General features: G+C 43.5%; 1 non-coding gene across 1 annotated transcript; it reads left to right on the top strand.

Annotated features, from left to right (window-relative positions):
* Positions 1–272: 272 nt before the first annotated feature.
* LOC132834574 (U2 spliceosomal RNA) lies at positions 273–458 on the top strand. Its single transcript, XR_009647215.1, has one exon. It is a non-coding gene; the product is annotated as a U2 spliceosomal RNA (small nuclear RNA).
* Positions 459–8909: the final 8451 nt, after the last annotated feature.

Here is an 8909-nt window from a genome sequence, read left to right as displayed (position 1 = left end):
TGTCTCACCTGTCAATCTTCCTTCCCACCTGTCCCACCTTCCCACTCTTCTCTCCGACCTATCAACTTTACCCCCACCTCAACCTACTTATTGAACTCTCAGCTACCTTCAGCCTAGCCCCACCCCCTCCCATTTATCTCTCCACCCCCGAGCTCCCAGCCTCAATCCTAATAAAGGGCTCTTGCCCAAAATGCTGATTTTCCTGCTCCTTGGATGCGGTCTGATCTACTGTGCTTTTTTAGCACCATTCTAATCTTGATGATAACACAAGTATCACTTCTCGGGCTTTTGGCTAAGGTCATGTCTGTTCTTGTGAGTTTTAATATCTGATACATCCCTGACTTAGGGAGTAAATATTTATCTGATTTTTTGCAGGAAGAAGTTGGTTTACAAGCTTGCTGAACCAACTTCGCACATCGTCCTGGTATTGCAGTATTTCTGGGAATGGTGCACCCATTATAAAAGAATACGAAAAGCAGCTTTATCATTTTTTTTTTTTGTGTATGTTAGCTTTATTTCTCATCTACCGAGTCTGTGCATAAGAAAGCGTACAGACAGCCTTTTGGTCAAGTCGGACTCGTTTTCGAGCAAATCAATTTGTTCTCAGTTACTATTCACTTGTCATTGTCTGCATGTTCCGCCCTCATTCTCAATTTTATCACTTCATCCCTGGTTCACGCCACCCTTCCCACCAACTCCCAACTCCGAACAGCAGAAGTAAAACAAAGTTGCCCACCAGTTCTAGCTAATGTCAAACAGCGTTTCAGAAAACAATTTGGAGAAGATGAAGCTATTGCAGTATTCAACAGTTTGGGTTTTGATGATGATGAGGATGACTCAGATGTGTTGAACGAGATTTTGAGATCACTGTGAAGCAGGAAAATATCTCATGTTTTTAAAGCACATGGATTCTTAGAGATGTACAGCATAACTCGTCCATGCTGACCAGATATTCTAACGTAATCTAGTCCCATTTGCCAGGACTTGGCCCATATCCCGCTAAACCTTTCCTGTTCATATACTCATCCAGGTGCCGATTAAATGTTGTAATTGTACCAGCCTCCACCACTTCTTCTGACAGCCCATTTCACACACACACCATCTTCTGCGTGAAAACATTATCCCTTACTTTCCTTTGATTTCTGTTCCTTCTCAACCTAAACCTATGCCATCGCCTTCTGGACTACCCACCGTAGGAAAAAGACCTTATCTATTTACCCTATCCATGCCTCTCATGATCTTATAAACCTCTATACGGTCATCTCTCAGCCTCTGACCCTCCAGTGAAAACACCCCCAGCCAATTCAACCTCTCCCTGTACCTGAAACCTTCCAACCTTGGCAACATTCCTGTAAATCTTTAAGAATGATTTTCATCACAGCTGCAAGAACAATCAGAATCAATAGGTGCAGTTGTGAAGGCTTTATTTTCCCAGTTCAAAGGCCTGTGAGTTGGATCAGATTACATATTCACTTATGATGGACATAACTGCGTGTGGTATCACAAATGACCAAGTCAGGGACACATTACTCCGACAACCGATAAGTCAGGCAGTTTACCATTGTTGTTAGTGGTGATCAGTCAAGGGGGTGGACTGTCCGGCACTTGGAACAGCAGCTAAAGGAGCAAACATACTGCATGTGCTTCAACGAAATTATCACGTCTCAAAGCCTCAGGGAACCAGTTCTCAGTCCGGACAAGGGAGACCGCATTCAGTCAGGAGATGCTGTCACAGTATGTCCAAGGACATTGACATTGTTTGAGACAGAGCTGAAAACGTCTTGCTGGAAAAGCGCAGCAGGTCAGGCAGCATCCAAGGAGCAGGAGAATCGACGTTTCGGGTATGAGCCCTTCTTCAGGGATCAGGATCAGGGAATCTGTAAGACTATGGTTCAGAGAGGTGGCCACACAAACTGCTCATTACGTCTCTGAAATGATCCAGTAGACTTTTCGAACCTGAATTCCGGCTCAACAATCCATGCTGACCCTGTCTGTTCCTGTCATTGGGGGTCAGTTCGATGAAATCCTCAAGGAGGGGCTCGGGGGTCGCTGCAGTAGCAGTGAAATTTGAGGAAGTCAGTTCTGAGCACTGGGGACAGCCTCTTGTATCAGAATGGACAGGAATTGTTTCAGAGATGGGAAAGTCATCATCAAAGAGGCAGAGGGAGACAAGGATTGCGTTACTGTGGAAATGCGAGTCACCATCACTGTCCTGGTTTTAATGTCGGGATAGTGCAGCGTGATGTTGGCATGACGACACGGTAGGCCGGGGGCTAGGGGATAGGTAATGTTGTGAGGTAAAGGTTGTAAATGAAGGAGCTGTGTGGGAAGGTACACAAGCTCATGGACTCGACACAAAGCGCAAGGAAGAATGTAGAGTTAGGATGCCATGTTGCAGCTTTATAAAACTTTAGATAGGCTTCACTTAGAGTGTTGCGTTTAATTCTGTTCGGCACATTATAGGGAGGATGTGCAGGGTACAGAAGAGGTTTACATGAATGGTGCCTGTATTGGAGGATATGAGCAGTGGAGGCTGAGGGGAGACTCCGTGGAAGTCTATAAAATTATGAGATACATAAATAAAGTTGACAGTAAGAATTTCTCTCGTAGAATTGAAATGTCTAAAACTAACCAGCATACATTTAACGCGGAAGTGGGATATTTCAAACAAGATGTGGGGCAAGACTTATTTCTACAGAGAGTGCCAGGTGCCTGGGGTAGTAAGGAAGGCAGATATGATAGGAGTAATTCAGGGACTTTTAGCCCCATAAGCAAATGGATGTGCAAGGAATGGGGGGATATGGAGCAAGAGACCATTAGCCAGCTGGAACTTCCGTTACTAAATAAATGCAGAGAGAGGTGAATATATTTGCAGGAATGGTGAGCAGCAACCTCATCGAAAACATAGATGAGAAATGAGACAGTGACATGGTTGTTGTATTGGTCAGGAGATCTGTCACTGCTATGGAGATCAGGGAAAGTTCTGAAGAGACTGTATGTCCCCCTGGACAACATCACACTGCTCACCAGAGTCGAGAGCAGATCAGGAAAATGTAAGCAGGAATAGAACACAGGATTTGACTCAAACTTTTGTTTGGAATTAAACCTTTCTTTTGATTGTTATCCACAAGTTCAACGATTATATTGTCTCCAATAAACAAATATCTACTTGGAGCTGGAATATGTCTGTGGAAATGTAATAGGAACTGCAATTGTAAGGGTGTGCATACGTATGAACCAGGCACTGACTAACGCATAAAAATCCACATGATTTGAGTGTAATTTCCCGAATTAGCATTCCACACTAAATGTTAACAATTCAGCGTGCTCAACAAAGGATTCCCTCCATCTCAGATTCTTACAGTCGGCCCACTGTTTTAGACTATCCTCCTAAACCGAGCATACACTCTCTGAAAAGACAAGCAGATTTATCATTTCAAGGTTAGCTGACTCTCAGGGACTGTGAACTCTCCACACGCCACCACACCTCCTGCAGCATCCACGAAAGTCTATTTTTCTTTGTGATTTAGACTCTAGTTGGCACTCTTATAAAATTGCTCCCGATCAATTACTTTTTTCTATTTACTGCCTACTTATCCCACCTCAAAAAATGTTGATGAAATTTCGTTGAGATCAATGTTCACTGTATATGTTCCCACCTGCCTCACCTGTTGAATATTTCCAGCCATGTCCTTCCGAGAGTTTAAACTCTATACATTGGCAAGGTCTCACAACGTCAATCTATGGAAAGATTTCCAGAATCAGCTGAATATTTCTCCAGAACAAACCATAATCTGTGCAAAGCTGATGAGCTTTCTATCTGAAATCGCCTGGTCTAAGTCCACTGAGAGACAGTTCACATTAATTCTGTCAGCTCAGTGCTAGATTATATTCAATTCAGATTCCATCATTGATCAGACCGATATTTTTAACACGTGACCTCCATCAATGTATCAGAATCTCAGCATAATTGATGTTTGTGTGTCAGCATTGAATTCAAGGTCATTAATATTAATTGCATAAAATTTCTTCCTCACGTTCTCCCTATGAAACATCCCCAAACTGCTGTAACTCGCCGCTAATGCTTTTATGGGGTAAAAGCAATGACTGCAGATGCTGGAAACCAGATTCTGGATAGTGGTGCTGGAAGAGCACAGCAGTTCAGGCAACATCCCAAGGAGCAGCGAAATCGACGTTTCGGGCAAAAGCTCTTCATCAGGAATAAAAGCCTTTTATCTAATCCTTTCATGGTCAGCTAATGGAAAAGTTGCACTTTATTTACCTTGTGTTAACCAATCATAAACTAGTGCTTCCAGTCTGTCAAATCTCTCCTCAATGCCGATTTCTACATTCGAACTTCATCACTGAAATTTATCATTCTCCAAACCATCCTGGTAAATCTCCTGCGACTACTGTCAGGAACCCTGCCATCCTTCCCGGTGTGTGGGGGATCTCTAGTTTGCATCGACCCAGATGCTCTGTATCCCTTCGGGTGATGTCATCACACAATGACAATGACACGGTGACATCACATCCACCCTGGGCATTCCCTCAAATGTCAGTGTTTTCACTGACAACTGAGTTCGGATAGCTTTTCAGTTGCAGAATTCTTTAAAATGCGAAATTACTTCAGAGCTCTTTGAGTTTGCATCTCCCATGTCATTCTTTTTGTGATGTGCTCTGTCCATGTGTAATGTTACATGTGTTCTGTTCCATGTCTCTGGGACTGTGATGGCTCCTTACAGTTGATCTGAATATCTATCCGTCCATTGCTCTGTCTCACGTCTACAGATGCTGATCATCACATTATCATTGCCTCCCTTCCACTGTCTTTAATAATGAGCATATTTTAGTTCAGTTGGGTGTTTAACTTTTGCTTATGTCAACAGTGTTTCACAGAGTTTTCCATCAATAAATTAGCTGCCCATGTGCTGCTAATTTACAATTTTTATATTCCCACAGTTTCTCTACAATCGCAAATTCGTTTCCCCTACACTAGGGATGTTTCTCTTATGTTTCTGAGCGTATCTTGATGATAAAATTGTGCACAGTTCTTATTCCTATCTGAAATATGAGCTGCGTTTTATTCTCTCCATAGATACTGACCAACCTTCCGAGAATATCCAGCACATCCTTTTGGATGACAGATTTCCAGCAGCTGCAGAAATTCTGTATTATTTGATTACAGACGTTGCCCCCTGAACTCACTCTAACACCACCAGAGCAATTCAGAGCCAGATGTATCAGGGTTAACATTGGTGGCAGAAGGTGATCCCTGGCCTCCACTGCTGCTCCATTTACATCAAGTCACAGAATCATTGAATTATTACCATACACAGCGAGTCTACTGAGCTCATTGTGGGAGCTTTCTGCAAGAGGAAATCAAATTGTTCCGTTCCAGTGTCATCTCCTTGTATCAGTTTCAGCAGCTAGAATTTCAGGACGATCAGATTGAGCAGTCAGGTTTGAGGGAAGATCATGTGGAGCGGTTAAATTCTAAAAATGATGAGATTGAATGTTTAGGGTCAAGGCAAGATCAGGTGGAGCAGATAGATTCTAAGGAAGGTCAGTTGAGAAGGTTTATTCTTGGGAAGATCAGATTGAGCGGCAGACTCTTGGGAAGATCAGATCGAACAGGTGGATTCCAGGCAAGATGCAGTTGAGAGGGTGAAATATAAGGCAGATCATGTTGAGTAGATGGATTCCAGGGAAAATCATGTTGAGTAGGTAGATTCCAGGGAAGATCAATTTGCTGAATACAATTTGTCCATAAACTGCAAAGCAACATTGTTTCAGCAACAAATTAGATGCTCTGAAGATTTTACATGCATTCTTATTTGTAAATCCGTATAGTCGGAATTTGCAATTCAATGCCAAGACCAGCAAATGTTCCTATTTCCCTGGTGTCTGTGGGGAACCTAATGTTTAACCTTTAAATGACTGCAGTGTGTGTAGCGAAAGAGCTCCCACGATGCTGTTAGTTCAGGACCTACAGATGATTCACCCAGTGGTGATGAAATAACAGCATCTGTCCAGATCAACAAACCACTTCTTCAGTCAGTCTGCTTCCAAAGAGCACAGCATCATGTGTAGGTCCAGACCAGGGGGAAGGGCTCCTTCACTGAAAGACATCAGTCAATCATTGCGGTCTTTTTAAATAACAATCAGCAGCTCCTGTGGTTACTTCACACTATTTCAGATTCCACAAATTATCAGTTTCATTTAGCACAGTTTCACAAACTGTATTTGTATTTTTTGTAAATTCTCTCTCACACTTCTTCTTTAATTCGTTCATGACATGTGGGTCCTGCTGCCCAGGCCAGGATTTGATGCCCTTTCCTCATTTCCACAGTGGGCAGTTCTTGATTCATACCCAGCACAGACCAGGGGAGGATGATTGATTTCCTCCCCAAAAGAACATTGCGAACCATATGGGGTTTTCCGACAATCATCAACGGTTTCATGACCATTAGATACTTAATCCCAGGTTTTTAATCAAAATAGAGTCGACCTCTGTCACAGCAGGATTTGAATCCAGGTCCCTAGAACATCACCTGAGTCTCTGGATTAACAGTCTCATGATAATACAACGATGCCATCACCTTCCCTGTTTCAATGCAGTTTCAAATAATTTAGCGTCTGTCAGAGGGGAGGATGTGTTTCTGGGTAATTGAAACCAAAGTAGATTGGAGAGAGTCACCCATTGGTAACCTGAATACAATTGGGTTTTGAAAACTGAAGGGAAGAGCACGGTTCAGTGTTGAGAAACCATACATATGCTCTCGACATGGACAAAGTTTGAGCTGAACTGTCAAACAACAAGTGGATTCCCATTGGAGACAAACTATGGGGAATGTGAGAATAATGTGATGGGATACAGACCAGCATCCGAACTGGAAAGTTATCAATGCAGTTACACCAGGGACTACTCCAAGTCGAATCACAGAGACCCTACAGAGCAGAAAGAGGCCACTCAGCCCATCGAGTCTACATCAACCTTCTAAGATCGTCACTCCCAGACCCACCACCTTACCCTCAAACCCATAACACTGTACCTTAACATGGCCAATCAATCTAACCTGCCCATATTTGAACTGTGGGAGAAGTCTCATTTGCCAGCATTTGGCCCATAACCCTCTAAACCCTTCCTATTCATATACCAATCCAGATGCCTTTTAAATGCTGCAATTAAACCAGCCTCCACCACTTCCTCTAACAGCTCATACCATACATGCACCAACCTCTGCATAAAAACGTTGCCACTTATGTCCCTTTTATATCCTTCCCCTGAAACTATGCCCTCTAGTTGTGGACTGTACCATCCCACGGAAAAGACTTTATCTATTTTCCCTAACCATGCCCCTCATGATCTTCTAAACCTCTATGAGGTCACCCCTCAGCCTCCAACAGTCCAGGTAAAACAGCCCCAGCCGATTCAGCCTCTCCCCACAGCTCAAATCCTCAACCCTGTCAACATCCTGGTAAAACTTCTTAAAACCATATCAATTTCAAACATGCTTCGGATAGGAAGGAGACCAGAATTGCTTGCAATATTCTAAAACTTGCCTAACCAATGCCCTGTAAAGACGCAACATGACGTCCCAACTCCTACACACTCTCGAACAATCCCTTGGACCTTACCATTAAGTGTTTAATTCCTGCTAAGATTGGCTTTCCCAAAATGCAGAACCTCGCTAAAGTAAACTCATTCTGCTACTCCTCATCTCATTCGCCCATCTGATTAATATCCCACTGTAATCTAAGGTAACCTTCTTCATTGTCTATGACACATCCAATTTTGGTGTCATTAGCAAACGTCATAACTATAGCTCCCAAGAACTCATCCAAATCATTTATATAAATGATAAAACGTGGTGGACCCCGCACAGAGCCTTGTGGCACTCCACTGGTCACAGGCTCCTCCAGTCTGAAAATCAACCCTCCACCACCACTCCCTGTCATCTACATTTGAGCCAGTTCTGTATCCAAATGGGTTATTCTCCCTATATTCCATGAGATCTAACGTTACGAACCAGTCTCCCATGGGGAACCTTGTCGACCACCTTACTGAGGTCCACATAGATCACGTCCATCGCTCTATCCTCATCAATTCTCTTTGTCTTTTTTTTTCAAAATACTCAGTCAAGTTCATGAGACATGATTTCCCACTCACAAAGCCATGCTGACTATGCCTAACCAGTCCTCGCCTTTCCAAATACATGTACATCCGGTCGCTCAGGATTCCTCTGACAACGAACCCACCACTGACTTCAGGTTCACTGATCGATAGTTCCCTGGCTTGACCTTACCACCTTCCTTAAACGGTGACACCATGTTAGCCAACCTCCAGTCTTCTGGCACCTCACCTGTGACTATTGATGGTACAAATATCTCACCAAGAGGCCCAGCAATCACTTCCCCGGCTTCTCACAGAAATCTAGGGTCCACTGATTGGGTCCTGGAGATTTATCGATTTGTATGATTTCAGGATATCCAGCTCCTCCTCTTCTGTAATATGGACATTTTCAAAATGTCACCATTCACTTCTCCACATTCTCTACCTTCATCCAAGCCTGGAATTTGACTGAGGTCCTCGGACATTGCTAAGCAGTGTGTCATAGTGCTATCACTTACTGTGGGAAGGGATTCACGCAATCATCTAGATTGCTGATACATGACCATGTTCACACTTGGTGTTGTTTTTTAAATGTCCTAATTGTGGGAAATGCAGTAAAAGTTCTTGGGAACTGACCCATCTTAAATGTACACACACTGAGGAGAGGCCACCCAGAGGTTCTCAGTGCAGACCTGGGTTCAGGCAACCAGCTCATCCCACTGTATTTACTCTGGGGCGTGGCGGTGGTGGGGCGTTTGGCAGGGGCAGGGTCGTGGGTGGGGACGGTTTGCGG

This window comes from Hemiscyllium ocellatum, chromosome 40 (assembly GCF_020745735.1).
Source record: "Hemiscyllium ocellatum isolate sHemOce1 chromosome 40, sHemOce1.pat.X.cur, whole genome shotgun sequence".
Lineage (NCBI taxonomy): Eukaryota > Metazoa > Chordata > Chondrichthyes > Orectolobiformes > Hemiscylliidae > Hemiscyllium > Hemiscyllium ocellatum.
Note: the sequence above shows the minus strand (reverse complement) of the source record. Positions and strands in the feature narration are given on the sequence as shown.